The 16137-nt window shown below is 43.2% G+C and overlaps 1 pseudogene; it reads right to left on the bottom strand.

Annotated features, from left to right (window-relative positions):
* Positions 1–16137, bottom strand: part of LOC139831707 (vacuolar-processing enzyme-like) — a 178389-nt pseudogene that overhangs the window by 146356 nt on the left and 15896 nt on the right.

Below are 16137 nucleotides of genomic sequence, written 5' to 3'. Positions count from 1 at the left end.
TTCTTAACTGAATTGTAGGCAATGGATCGAAGTTGGATAACTGATGGCACCCAGAAGTTCACAACAAAGTACATGGCAGGTGTTAGGGATTTCATCAAGTTTGCGCGAGAACAGTTGGACAATACAGATGAACCAATCTTGTGCCCTTGCAAGGACTGCCTAAATCTGATACGTTAGGATATAAAAACAGTCGAGGATCACTGCAATTGTTCAGGTATGTCCATGACGTATACAAGATGGACTAGACATGGGGAAGGTTTTAGTGATGACGAAGGGCGGGATAGAAACGATGATGGTGCGTATGATAGTGACAATGATGAAGACGAAGACAGTGGTGATTGTTATGTTGATGATTCATCTAGTATGATTGATGAACTGCAGAAGTCTGGAAATAAAGGTCCTAACCTGCCAAATATTTATGCTAATCTAATTGAGTCAGCCAAAAAAGAACTTCATGAGGGATGCACCACTTTCACTAGGTTGTCGTTCATTAGTAAGCTCCTTCATGTCAAATCATACAGCCGGATAACAAACAGAGGATTTGATCTCTTACTTCACCTTTTACGTACAGCTTTGCCACATGTGGACTTTCCCAAATCATATGCTGATGCTAAGAGTGTTCTTTCTGATGTTGGGCTTGGTTATGAGACAATTCATGTATGCAAGTTTGATTGTTCTTTATTTTGGGGAGATCACAAGGACGATACGCACTGCTATGTTTGTGGATTATCAAGATATAGATACCCTACTGCAAAAAAGAAAATCCCTCACAAGGTGTTAAGGTACTTTCCTATAATTAAAAGGTTGCAAAGACTATTTGTTAAAAAGGAAATGTCGACACATACTAGATGGCACAAAGAGAAGAGGGTTGATGAGCCCAATGTACTGAGGCACCCTGCTGATGGTGAGGCATGGAAGCACTTTGATGCCAAGTTTCATTGGTTTGCTAAAGATCCTCGTAACATAAGACTAGGTTTTGCCACGTACGGCTTCACCCCTTTGGAAGTATGAGTAATCCTTACAGTATGTGGCCTGTTTTTGTCATTCCTTACAACTTCCCACCATGGATGTGCATGGATCAATCGAATTACATGATGGCATTGCTAATCCTCAGAAAGTATTCCCCGGGGAAAGATTTTCATGTATTTATGCAGCCACTGATAAAAGATATGATGCGGCTATGGAGTGGTGTGCAGACATTTGATGCATGCACAGAGGAATATTTCCCATTGCATGCTGCGTTTCTTTGGTCTATTCATGATTATCCTGGATATGCCACTATGTCAGGCCGAAGCACAAGAGGATTTCATGCGTGTGTGCATTGCGATGAGAATCCTTGCTATGAATCTTTGAAAAACAAAATTGGATATATTGGGCATCGGCGATTTCTTGATAAAGGTCACCCATACAGGAGAAGCAGACTTTTCAATGGTAAAACTGAGACTAGAGATCCACCAAGGAAGTACACACCCAAAGAGGTAGCAGAGAAGGTACAAAGGGTTAAGGATTTTGAACATGGGAAAAATCCAATAAGTAGAAAGCGGAAGCGTGCAACTGTACCCGGTGAACCAACATGGCACCTGAAAGTCAGCTTACATCATCTACTGTACTGGCTAGAACTTAAGTTAGCTCACAACTTAGATGTGATGCATATTGAGAAGAACATATGTGACAATATTGTTGGTACACTACTTGAACTTGAGGGCAGGAATAAGGACACTGTTAGTGCTAGAATTGATTTGAAGAAATTCAAAATCTGGGAGAAGTATTGGTTGAAGAAAATTGTGAAGGGTGATGATGATGCAGCAGTAACTTATGCGAAGCCCCCTGCACCGTGGACGCTTTCGAAGGAACAGAAGAGACATTTGTGTAGGTATTTGGCAAACACTAGGTTCCCAGATGGTTATTGCGCAAACTGGGGAAGATGTGTGAATATTGATGGCTGTAAGGTTACCGGTATGAAGACGCATGATTGCCACATACTTCTGCAGCGAGTGTTGCACTGGGCTCAAGGGAATTGCATCTAAGGAAATGTATGTGGCTATTGCAGAGCTAGGAAGATTTTTTAGGGAGCTGTGTGCCAAAACCCTGAAAGTTGATGTGTTGAATCGATTGAAGGTTGAAATTGTTGTGATCCTATGCAAACTTGAGAAGCCGTTCCCCCTAGCTTTTTTTGATGTAATGGTGCACTTAGCTATTCATCTTCCCGAGGAGGCTCTTTTGAGGGGTCCTGTTCATTATGGTTGGATGTATCCAGTTGAGGGAAGATTAGGTTATCTAAAGTCTTCGGTCTGTAACAAAGTAAAGCCAGAAGGTTCTATCGCAGAGAACTACATTGTTGATGAGTGTTTGATTTTTTGCTCTAGATTTTTCAAGGATGGCATAGAAACAAGATTTAACAAAGATGATAGGAACCAAGACATACGGAGAAAACCTGATCGTGACGAGAGGAAGTATTTTCAGTTGGAGCTAATGGTCTTGGGAAATCCATTTTGAAACATTTTGACAAGGAATTTGACAAAATGGTTTGGTATGTGTTGAACAACTGTGATGATGTAGAACGTTATATCAAGTAAGTAGTTAGCTTCACTTTATTAACTACTTCTCAATGTTGCAGACATAATTGTCATGTATTTCATATGTGTTTTTTCTATGTTTCAGTGAATTCCGACAAGAATTGGGAAGTAGGGGTGTGCGTGACATCGAGGAGACGGTTCAGAGAGAGTTTGCAGGTTGGTTTGCAAACCATGTGAGACAGTTGGACAATGCATCAGAAGATTTGAAGTCTCTGGCTGCTGGGCCAGACCGGCGTGTAGTAGTATATGCTGGTTGCAACGTAAAGGGTGCGAGGTTTCGCACGCTTACTCGGGATAAAGACCTGAAGACTCAAAATTCGGGCGTAGCGACTAAGGGATCTTTTGGTGATGCAGATGAGACCGAGTTCTATGGTGTTCTGCAAGAAGTTCTTGAACTGCAGTACGGGACTAACAAGCATGGTGACAGGTCCGTGTACTTGTTTCGTTGCGACTGGTTCGACCTTGCGGGCAGGGGTTCCAAGATAAAAGATGATGGTTATTTTAAAAGCGTTAACACTTCTATCCTATGGTTCAAGAATTCACCATTCATATTGGCCAGTCAAGCTGAAACATGCTTCTATTTGGAGGATACAAAGTTTGGTGATCCGTGGAAAGTGGTGCAGAAGTTCAGCCATAGACACGTGTACGACGTTCCAGAATTAGAAGATGGTAACGATGATGCATTTGTACGGAATGAAGACGCATACCAGGAGGATGAAGGTTCAGTCGACCATACATTTAATGATGTTGTCGACCTAGACGAGGAAGCAGAGGTGGAGGCAGAGGAGGATGATCATCGTGCTGATGAAGTTGTACATATTCATGATGCTCGTACAATTCGTGAACTAGAGAATGAGGAAGATAGTCCCAGTGTTGACATGGATATGAGCGAAGATGAACTAGAGAATGAGGAAGATAGTCTCATATTGGAAGAGAACATACATGATGACGAGGGAAAAACTTCAGAAGAAGATAGTGATGTAGATTGATAGAAACATGTTATGCATACAACTATATGTTTTGTTCGAAACATTTGAAATGTTCTTATTTAGATGTTTACGATCTTGAACTTGTCATTCAATTATCTAGAAGGGTTTAAGAGCAAATTAATATAAGCTAAAATATGGACAGATATAAGAAAAGCCAACATGTCGGTAACATAACTTTGACAATGGTTTTAATTAATCGACACTTGACACGATTACAACTAGCAGCACAATATGACTAAATATTGTTTTAACAGAAGCAAAATCGACAATCGCATAAAGAGTCTTACAACTTAATTTAAACCTAAAGGGGCTGCATAGTTGGACACACGGGCACCATGAATCACTGACTAGCTACTCCAGATCGATTTCAGGCACATGGGTAGCAAACAAGTAAACCCCTGCATTTCCCAGGTAAAGCAAGAACAGCATCTTGTCACCCATCTGAAGATGCTTTTCCTTGTCCATGAACTCCTTCCACCCACTGACGCAGAGACGACCATCGTCAGAAGAAATTGCGTAGGACGCACGCACCAAAGTACTAGGATGGCACACAATACTAATTGCACCATATTGTTCCATATCTTTAGGAACCAAACGGCTAGGGATTTTCTGTTCCAACAGTAGAGACATAGTTTAGTTAACACTTGTACGTAATGTAGCTCGCAAAATTAATGAAATGATATGATCTACTGCTTACCACGTGTTTGTTGTAATTTTCCCTATTTGTCCAATTCAGAGTATGCAGCATTGGGACAACTAGTGCTCCTTGATCATAATCTCCAGCATTGTGGTACTCAACAAGGTAGTCCAAGTTGTCCACCTGAAGAATGACGGTATGCATCATCCTCCAATTTATCATTGTTCCATCAGTACTACTGAGCGAGTCAACAATGTCACGCTTCGTACGGGACAACTGGTAGTAAGCTGCATAATTAAAATAACTGACATAAGATGGAATAATTAATATGATCAATCATTCTGTCCAAAGGTGGAAAATTACCTCGATGGATTAGTGGTTCAGTTCCAGTTATTACAAGAGTATCCTGACCAGATGAGTTAACTCTGAAAATTAACTCCATGCCAACCTTAAAATTGTACACTCTAGCAAATTCGTTCCAAAATCTTCCGTTGATATAGGTTCTGCCAGCTCTGTTGGTAACATTAACAACAAATGCATGGCCATCTTTGGTTTTAAGTGCAGCTTCAAAAGTTGTCCTGTGGTTGGTCTGGACACCATACTTCTTAAGGAAATACGGTCTATAGTAGCAAGGGATGACCTAAATTCAGTAGAGTTAATACGAAAGTAAGTTAACTATTCTGAAAATTCAATAAGATAGAAACATGTGAATGTTACACATCGTGTCATATTAGGACCTTGAAGAATCACGAATTGCATGTAGCTACTGTAAAATCTAATGATCAGGTAGAATTATGCGTCTACTCGGATAATCACCGAGTCTCAGATCTTGGACTTCTATCAGCACATATCTGAACTTCTATCAGCACATATCTGAACTTCTATCGGTATAGGACTGAACTACCGATACCTCTATCTCTAACAGCTACAACTATCGTAAAACTCATATGAACGTAAAAGTTATCACAACTATCCTAAAACTCAACCATAAATAAGCGGTTAATACATATGGTGACCAACAATTATTACACACATCTGAATAATAGTACTAAACTAGCAATAACTACTAGGATCACGTGTTAAACTTTGATGTGGCGGTGAATTAATAAAACATCTGAATGAATTTTAAACTTATAAGTGCATGTACCGTCTTCTCCTCAAAACCCTCTTGTAGTGTTTGCACGAAAAAACCTAACGCGACTCCCCCTCCGCCGCACATCCCCTTCTTGTCAAAGCAAACTGGACACTGCAAAAAATATGAAGAAAGATTACAAATCGGAAACAACGATCGATCGCGAGACGTACATGTTATTTACGTACTCCACTAGTAGGCGCCATCCTTGGTCTCGACGCGGAGCGAGAGTCTTACAAGTCTCGCCGGCGAGAGACGTGGCGAGCTGTGGCGGCGAGAGACGTGGCGAGATCTGGCGGCGGCTGAAGGAGGTCGTGATATGATGGCCAGTTATATCGTGGAGTAAATTTCGGTAGGTCAAGAGGAGTGCAAATGGGCGGTGCTGGGTTTTGACGTGACAACACGATCGAATGCGCGTCAGTTGGACTGCACGTCAGTTGGACTAGACCCGCGTCAGTATTCTCTTGATCTACCGTCTCAATATTCGCACGGAGTAATTAATGGGGATGATATTTATCCCCTTCCCCCTCCCCTACCGTCTCAATATTCGCACCGCATCCTGGTTTCCACACTTCTCGTCGTCTCCGCTCCCTCAGTATCTTCGTCTCCCGCCGCCGCGTCGCCATGGACATGGATGAGCAGCAAATGTACTATCGTCCAAAGACGCGCGCAGTCCACATCCACGACGGCCAGGACCTGGAGGTGGTCTACACCAACGACCCCTGGGAAGTGCGCCGCGTCCTCGACATGTACACGGAGTGGCTCAAGGACGATGAGCACAAGTTCTTCGGCCTCGACTTCGAGTACACCAACCATCGAGCCGAGGACGAGAAGAAGATCGCCGTGGTTCAACTCTGCATGCGTTGACATGTGCTGGTGTTCCACTACGCAGCGTAAGAACTAATCCCCTTTTTGAATCTTTCAATTGGGGTTTTTTAGTTGCCGCCGGTGTGTCTCTCTTTGACTCTCGTTAGACATTGTTCCCGAAAATCAGTACATTCCCGATCTAAATCTGCTACACATTGTTCCCAAAAAGCAGTACATTCCCGATCTAAATCTGCTACACATTGTTCCCGATTTATTAATTTGTTTCATCTTCGTCTCCTCTGTATGTTCTTGCATATTTGTAACTGATCTGTGACTAGTACATTACTTTGTTTACTGCAGTGCTGACTGGTGGGAGTCTCCGGCTATCTGCGATTTCTTTCGAGAAGGAATCACGTTTGCGAGTGTTGACATCCGTGGTGACAAGAGAGTTCTGTGGAGGACATGGCACATGGATATTCCTTGTGAGTACTACGTTGATCTCCAGGATGAGTACTTCAAGTACACTGGTCATGCGAGGGCTGGCATGGCTACCATGGCAGCAAGACTCATTGATTCATGGTACGGTGATATGAAGAAGAAGTTCCACCACCATCGGCACAGACTGTGGGGGGACTTCCCACTTCCAAATATGAACATCGAGTATGCAGCCATTGATGCTTTGGTCTCCTACGAGCTCTACCGCAAGATCGTGGTCGACAGAGTCCTGCTGATGGTGGATTGATCATCTCTTCTGCTGCATGACCCCCTGATCTTTTGGTTTGGTCTCCCTCCTGCGTGAGGTGCTTTTGGCTAGTAGTCCGTTCTTTTGAAACTGTTAATATTTTTCCATGATATGTCAACAATTGTCCTGGGAGGTTTCAATTTTATGTTGTGTACATCCTAGTACTTCAAAGTGCTAGTAAACTAAATGTTCAGAGCAGGAGAGTTCTTCAAAATCAAAACATACCAGACGTAAAAATCACCAAAAATTGTGATTCAAATTTTCTTTATGACTTTTACTCATTTTCTGAAATTTTTCATCGAAAAAATCTCAAAGTGGTGAACAATAACATAAAATGGTGGCCCCATGGTGGAGATGTGTCGAAAGAGGGGTTTTCGGACGAAAAGAGGGGGGAATGGCCAAAAACTGACCAAACCACCATGGATTGGGGCAAGATTTGTCACCCTTGTGCACATTGTGATATGACACCTTGGTTGCTATGGGTTTTGATTTTTTGGAGCTGGTGGCATGGTGTCCCCATGGTGGACATGTGTCGAAAGAGGGGTTTTCGGACGAAAAGAGGGGGAAATCGCCAAAAACTGGCCAAACCACCATGGATTGGGGCATGATTTGGCACCCTTGTGCACATTGTGATATGACACCTTGGTTGCTATGGTTTTTGATTTTTTGGAGATGGTGGCATGGTGTCCCCATGGTGGAGATGTGTCGAAAGAGGGGTTTTCGGACGAAAAGAGGGGGAAATGGCCAAAAACTGACCAAACCACCATGGATTGGGGCAAGATTTGTCACCCTTGTGCACATTGTGATATGACACCTTGGTTTCTATGGGTTTTGATTTTTTGGAGTTGGTGGCATGGTGTCCCCATGGTGGACATGTGTCGAAAGAGGGGTTTTCGGACGAAAAGAGGGGGAAATCACCAAAAACTGACCAAACCACCATGGATTTGGGGCATGATTTGGCACCCTTGTGCACATTGTGATATGACACCTTGGTTTCTATGGGTTTTGTTTTTTTGGAGTTGGTGGCATGGTGTCCCCATGGTGGACATGTGTCGAAAGAGGGGTTTTCGGACGAAAAGAGGGGGAAATGGCCAAAAACTAAACAAACCACCATGGATTGGGGCAAGATTTGGCACCCTTGTGCACATTTTGATATTACACCTTGGTTGCTATGGGTTTTGATTTTTTGGAGTTGGTGGCGTGGTGTCCCCATGGTGGACATGTGTCGAAAGAGGGGTTTCGGACGAAAAGAGGGGGAAATCGCCAAAAACTCACCAAACTACCATGGATTATGGCATGATTTGGCAGCCTTGTGCAAATTGTGATATGACACCTTGGTTGCTATGGGTTTGATTTTTTTGAGTTGGTGGCATGGTGTCCCCATGGTGGACATGTGTCGAAAGAGGGGTTTTCGGACGAAAAGAGGGGGAAATCGCCAAAAACTGACCAAACCACCATGGATTTGGGGCATGATTTGGCACCCTTTTGCACATTGTGATATGACACCTTGGTTGCTATGGGTTTTGATTTTTTGGAGTTGGTGGCATGGTGTCCCCATGGTGGACATGTGTCGAAAGAGGGGTTTTCGGACGAAAAGAGGGGGAAATGGCCAAAAACTGACCAAACCACCATGGATTGGGGCAATACTTGGAACCCTTGTGCACATTTTGATATGACACCTTGGTTGCTATGGGTTTTGATTTTTTGGAGTTGGTGGCATGGTGTCCCCATGGTGGACATGTGTCGAAAGAGGGGTTTTCGGACGAAAAGAGGGAGAAATCGCCAAAAACTGACCAAACCACCATGGATTGTGGCATGATTTTGCACCCTTGTGCACATTGTGATATGACACCCTTGTTGCTATGGGTTTTTATTTTTTGGAGTTGGTGGCATGGTGTCCCCATGGTGGACATGTGTCGAAAGAGGGGTTTTCGGACGAAAAGAGGGGGAAATCGCCAAAAACTCACCAAACCACCATGGATTGGGGCAAGATTTGGCACCCTTGTGCACATTGTGATATGACACCTTGGTTGCTATGGGTTTTTATTTTTTTGGAGTTGGTGGCATGGTGTCCCCATGGTGGACATGTGTCGAAAGAGGGGTTTTCGGACGAAAAGAGGGGGAAATCGCCAAAAACTCACCAAACCATCATGGATTGTGGCATGATTTGGCACCCTTGTGCACATTGTGATATGACACCTTGGTTGCTATGGGTTTTGATTTTTTGGAGTTGGTGGCATGGTGTCCCCATGGTGGACATGTGTCGAAAGAGGGGTTTTCGGACGAAAAGAGGGGGAAATCGCCAAAAACTCACCAAACCACCATGGATTGGGGCAAGATTTGGCATCCTTGTGCACATTGTGATATGACACCTTGGTTGCTATGGGTTTTTATTTTTTGGAGTTTGTGGCATGGTGTCCCCATTGTGGACATGTGTCGAAAGAGGGGTTTTCGGACGAAAAGAGGGGGAAATCGCCAAAAACTGACCAAACCTCCATGGATTGGGGCATGATTTCGCACCCTTGTGCACATTGTGATATGAAACCTTGGTTGCTATGGGTTTTGATTTTTTGGAGTTGGTGGCATGGTGTCCCCATGGTGGAGATGTGTCGAAAGAGGGGTTTTCGGACGAAAATAGTGGGAAATCGCCAAAAACTGACCAAACCACCATGGATTGGGGCATGATTTGGCACCCTTGTGCACATTGTGATATGACACCTTGGTTTATATGGGTTTTTATTTTTTGGAGTTGGTGGCATGGTGTCCCCATGGTGGAGATGTGTCGAAAGAGGGGTTTTCGGACGAAAAGAGGGGGACATCGCCAAAAACTGACCAAACCACCATGGATTTGGGGCATGATTTGGCACCCTTGTGCACACTGTGATATGACACCTTGGTTTCTATGGGTTTTGATTTTTTGGAGTTGGTGGCATGGTGTCCCCATGGTGGAGATGTGTCGAAAGAGGGGTTTTCGGACAAAAAGAGGGGGAAATCGCCAAAAACTGACCAAACCACCATGGATTGGGGCAAGATTTGGCACCCTTGTGCACATTGTGATATGACACCTTTGTTGCTATGGGTTTTGATTTTTTGGAGTTGGTGGCATGGTGTCCCCATGGTGGACATGTGTCGAAAGAGGGGTTTTCGAACGAAAAGAGGGGGAAATCGCCAAAAACTCACCAAACCACCATGGATTGGGGCAAGATTTGGCACCCTTGTGGGACAAAGGGATATGACACCTTGGTTGCTATGGGTTTTGATTTTTTGGAGTTGGTGGCATGGTGTCCCCATGGTGGACATGTGTCGAAAGAGGGGTTTTCGGACAAAAAGAGGGGGAAATCGCCAAAAACTCACCAAACCACCATGGATTGGGGCAAGATTTAGCACCCTTGTGGGACAAAGGGATATGTAATCTACACAACTCTGGTGTAGCCAAACATTGGTAGTCGAAATTAACTTGAAACTTGCTTAGCTACAGAATAAAGCATCTACACAAATGCAGCGTGCATCAACATGAAAAAAGAGATAACATGTGCAGCAGTAATGCTTCTGCAACAGCAAACAACATATAAACATGACATAGTCTTAAACAACTGGGTATGATTGCCCAGGTTCCAAATAACAAAAGTAGAACATAGTCTTTGAAACATGACATAGTTTAACCATGAACCTCCAGGGGAACAACTAAACTTAAACTAAATTTAGTGGAGAACATGAGGGCCAACAGCTGGAACGATGAGCGGGATGAGGCCAGTCTTGACGTAGTCCCTGAGGAACTTGCCAAAGGCAGCGTGCTTCGCCTTGCTAGCAGGCTTGTGCTTGTGCTTGCTACCTTTTCCAACTCCCGTCGCGTGCTGGATCAGACACTCGACATCGTTCGGGAAAACCCTGCCGCAGAATGGGCAATTAGGCTTTCCATTCCGACAGAAAGGGATCTGGCCAGTCTTTAGCTTCTTCAGAACGAAGCGGCTCTTCCGGTCCCGGTCCTCCTTGTCGCTGTCAACGTCCTCAGAGTCTTCCTACGATTTTGAAAGTAAAGAAGAAGTGAGAGAAGGAAATTAACTGAAATACAATTCAAGCATTAAATATTTTTGTATGAACATTATTAAGAATTAATCATCATGTAGATTCAACATTTATGATCCAGATCCAACCATACATAATTACTTCACTAATATAAATAAGCACCAATTTAAACTGTTGTCACAAATTGTTCATGGGTAGTCCAGTCATTATTTCAGTAATATAACTAAGCACCAATTTAAGAGAAAATGGTGATTATAAATTTCATGGATCAGGGATCAATCATTTGTTCCCTGAAGATGTACTGATTCATAAAACAATATGGATTCATGACGTCAATAAGCAGGAATTCAAGAAAAATGGTGGTCATAAATTACATGCATCTGATAATTCATTTGTTCCCCAAATAAAAATGATGTACACACTATGGTTTCATCGTATAAATAAGCACCAGTTTAAGACAAATGGTGATTATAAAATCCATGGATCAGATCAATTAATAGTACCTATAATATAATTCTTGTAATCATAATCAGTCTGGTATGATTCATATTCGGATGAATTTAAGTTTGAAATGCAGTGAGCATTACACTAAGCAGGTATGATTCATCACATAAAAGGAATCATTACAGTTGAATCAAGATGTGCGTCAAATATTACAAATCTAGTAACTACAAACCATAAATCAGATGAGTAAGAACCCCAGAATCATCAATTTGTACAAGAAGTAGCAGACAGGGCAAATCAATCTACCCTATGAGCAAACCCTATGGTGAACAGTAAGATCAAGAAAAACAGGGGATCGATCGGAATAGTAGAGTACCTCGCTGCAGTTGTCGGAGGCCTCCTCTTCGAACTCGTCGCACTCTCTGGGGCCATATAGCTCGCGGTACTGCTTGGAGTGGCGGTAGAACGAGTCATTCGGATCGAAGCCCTGGTCATCTGCTTGTGCCGCGGGAGCGAGGAAGTCTCCCTTGGCCTCATCAGCGACGGCGACCACGGCCGGTTGGGCGGAGCCCTCCACGGTCACGGCGCGGCGAAGAGCGGCTCCAGTTCCGGAAGAAGATCCCGCCTCCGCGCCATCGACTATTACCGGAGCATCGCCTTCGCCTCTGTCGACGTTGACGACCGCACTCGCCTCCGGCTCGTCTCCGCGAACACGCTTCATCTTCGGGATCTTCGGTGGAAGGGGAGGTCGGTGGTGCGCTGGTGGAGGTGCAAGCAGGGTTTTTCGCCAGAGATTGGGGAATAGAAGTTGCGGGTGGGAGAGACGATGGGGCCGATGGATATACAGTAGGTGCTGCCGTTTGGGTTCCTCTGTCTGACGCGTGCGTGTGAAAACGTGGATTCCTGCATGTAGTCAGTCCACTTTCCCATTACTTTGACATGGGTCCCACGCATGACGGATGGGCAGGCACAGAATTTTCAGTATGGGTATTAAAAACTATAAAATATTTGAAATACGAATTAGTGATCACACATAGCCTCTTCTTGAGTTTAGGGGATGAATTTTTGAAAATTTTCAAACCAAACTGCCAAGATAGCATGCTAGCGTCATTACCCACATGTTGATGCACCCTTATGCCAAATTTCAGTCCATTTCAAGTTAGCTACCTCAAAAAATGGTCAAGAACTGCCCGTTCGACGTAGACGGGCATAATCTTTCACTACGCACCTCACTTTTGTGAGTGCTTTGGTAGGGAAACAAATTTTTTTCTAGTTTGTTATTTTCCATGGAAAGTGTTAGCCGCACATTGGCCAATACACAAAGTTTGGAAAGATTTCAACAAATTTTCAATTTTATATGAAATTTTGAGTGTTTGGTCAAACCTAGGTTGACCTCATTGCACTAAGAGGTTGTCAAACCTTTTTCGAAGTGAAAATTCTGTTGTAGGGTAATGTGGTGACGCCAAATGAGACCAGCACGTGCTCCCAATTTTCCCAATGCCGAAAATGCCCTCACTTGTGTAAATTGACATCAAACTACACCAAACCTCATGAAAAATTTAAATTTGAATTTTCGACATGAATGTCACAACATTTACTCAGTCCCACTAGTTACTGATGATTTTACATTGAATTTAGCATTTATTATGAGTTTTACTCGTTTTCTGTCATTTTTTAATTAAAAAAATAAACAAACACCTAAAATTGTCAGAAAAATCTGAAACTCCTCAAGCACACATACCTACCCTTCATGACCACTCACAAAAATTTGCAGCTCAATCTGAGTCTTTGAAGTGCAGCTTGCTTGAAAAAGAGCCCTTCACCGACATGATCGATGTGGGTCCACACATGGATCGACCCAACCAACATGAGGTTTCACAAGTGTTTTCAGACAAAATCTCACATGTGTGAACAATAACATGTATATGTGGGATGTGTTCTCACATATACCTCATATGCAAAAGGTTTTACAACTTCCGGGGTCGACGATTCGACCGTTATGCCGAAAATGCCCTCACTTGTGTAAATTCACATCAAACTACACCAAACCTCATGAAAAATTTAAATTTGAATTTTCCACATGAAAGTCACAACATTTACTCAGTCCCACTAGTTACTGATGATTTTACATTGAATTTAGCATTTATTATGAGTTTTACTCGTTTTCTGTCATTTTTTAATTAAAATATACATGTACAGTTCCATTTTCAGAGTAATATTTTTTCTTTCACGGCAAAAACTTGTTCCCTCCAAATTGTAGTACACCGGCTGCCAAAACACCCAAATTTTTTGTTCCCTCCACTCCTCCCGCGCACCCCACCTATCAAATATTTCGCCCTCCCTTATATACGTCGTGCCTCTCCCGCATGATTTACGAGCATCTTAACTCCCCCCCCCGACCTCATCCTCTCGTGCTCACCCCGATCCGGTGTCTTCGCCGGACGTTCTTCCATCTCGCATCTATCTCCCCGGCGGGTGGTCGCCATGGCTGGCAGTCGTCGAAACGTCGGGGGGAAGGAAAATCGCGCACACACGCCGAAGAAGGCGCCCAGCTCGAAGAAACCCCTAGGTAAATCTGTCGGTGATCGGCTTGTTGTTGTGTTTTTCGGATGGTTCGATCGAGAGATCGGTTTTACATGTCTACCTAGCCCGTTTGACCTATATCTAGATCTTGCATATTTGATAGATCCAATCCCGACATCATACGTCTAGGGTTTATCGTTTTTATTGCAGAGACAATCATGCCATGCTATGCAATCTTTGCCATCCCACTGCTGTACAATCTTTTGCGTAGACAATTGTTTGCCGAAACACTTAACTGAACTAATTCCAGCCGTTGCCGAAAACAGCCTGACGAGCTACAGTGAACAACGACATTGCTTCAGACTTTTATTCCTCAGTTTCAGAGGGAAGCAGAGTTTGATCTAGAACAATTGTTTGCTGTTTTCTATGGATCTAGTTAGTTTGCACGTGTTTCCCAAATCAATGTGTCAATTAACTCTACATCTAGGAGGTTGATCAGGTCCAAAGGCTATCAACCAAACTACAAAACAATTGAGCCATATCTAGGTGATCACAAAACATACTTCCTTTTAAATTCTTTTCTGATTCTAATTTTGTAACCTCAATGATGCTTTTGGTGCGCATGTGCGTTAGTAACTGAGACAAGGGATTAATCAGGTAGAAATGGTGCATCCTAATTACAACTTCAAACAAAAGTAGAGGGACTTGGCTGCATCCCATTGAAAATTATTTGTTACGAGTAGATATCTAAAAGCACATGATGTCCCTTAGCCTGGCATATGCCCCCTCTTATGTTTTGTTTGCCGACATCATACGTAGACTCTTATGTTTTCAATCATTTGCTGCTGTACAATATTTTGCAATGACAATTATTTGCTGTTTTCTATGGAATTGGCCCCCTCTTATGTTTTGTTCACGCTCCGCTCTTCCGATTATTTCAGCGCAGACAGAAAACCCCGTCAAGCCGGCATATGAGCTTGTCAAGGAGAAACAAATGAAAGAAAATATAGAACGCATGGAAAAAGTTTTGGCTGAAAGATTTGGACCTGGCCACAAAAATCAGCAGGAATTCTCTAGTTTTGCACGTTCATTAGTGTATGGTGGGATACAAATAGGAACTAGTAACAATCTAAAGGACACTGACTGCGAAGAGAAGGAGGTCGAAGAGGACCCTTCGTACGAACCGAATCCAGAAGAGATAGCTACTACTGAAGATGATCTTCATTCAGATGAGGATCAGCGCACTGTCGGCAAAACTTCAGCTCAGGTCTGTGGAACTATGTGTGAACTATGATAGCAAATACGTACATGCTAAATGTTTCCTACTAATGTAGCCTCTACTTTGCTTGCAGATAGTTGCTTCTTCTGCAACAGTTGCAGAGAAGAAGCGATCCAGACCTGAAGTTGCACCATCCAACGTTGCAACAAGATCAATGGCAACAACTGAACCTGAAGCTGGGTCATCTGATGAGCCGACGGCCACTGCTGGTCAGAACACAGAAGGAGCACCCTCACCTAACCAGATCATGACATCTAGAGGCAGCAACTCATCTCCTGAGGACAATCAAATTGTAAACTTTCAGCCGCAAGGTATGAAAGTTTGTAAAAACTAAACACTGTACCGCATATTTTCATATAAAAGAGAATCATTTCATATCTCTTATTTCAGAGACATTGACAACATCTGGCGGTAGTAAGAGAAAGAGAGGTGGATGCAGACCTACCATGGGCCATGGACTACATGAGTACACAAGAAGACATGGTGGCAATAAGATGCCAATTGAATTCTCTGCTGGTGTCAGGAGACCCAAGGATTATATCCACAAGAAAGCTGAGCAAAGGTTGAGGTTGGTATTCACATCCGTGAGAAAATGCCGCTTGCAACACACTGGACACAGTACAAGAAAGATGAAACTCTCAAGCATGTCATTCCTCATGCTATAAGTACAGTAGCGGTGAGTCCTGTACAATCTTGGTTTAACCTAATTAGTATGCTACATGATCAACTATCTAAGAATCTACTGATTAATGCATCACTATTTTGCAGGGAAAGTTTAGTATGGACAAAAATGATGAGGTGGCTCAAGATGTGTGCACTGATATGCTGCAAGTTAGTATTCGGCAGTTCCGATATAGGCTTAAAAAGGAGTATTGGCCGAAAATTAAAAATCTCACACTAGAGCAAGCATATCTGAAGAAGCCAGATCATGTAGAAGAGAAAAGCTGGAAAGAACTGGTGAAGAGATGGTTTGATGAGAAGT

This window comes from Lolium perenne, chromosome 5 (genome assembly GCF_019359855.2).
Source record: "Lolium perenne isolate Kyuss_39 chromosome 5, Kyuss_2.0, whole genome shotgun sequence".
Lineage (NCBI taxonomy): Eukaryota > Viridiplantae > Streptophyta > Magnoliopsida > Poales > Poaceae > Lolium > Lolium perenne.
Note: the sequence above shows the minus strand (reverse complement) of the source record. Positions and strands in the feature narration are given on the sequence as shown.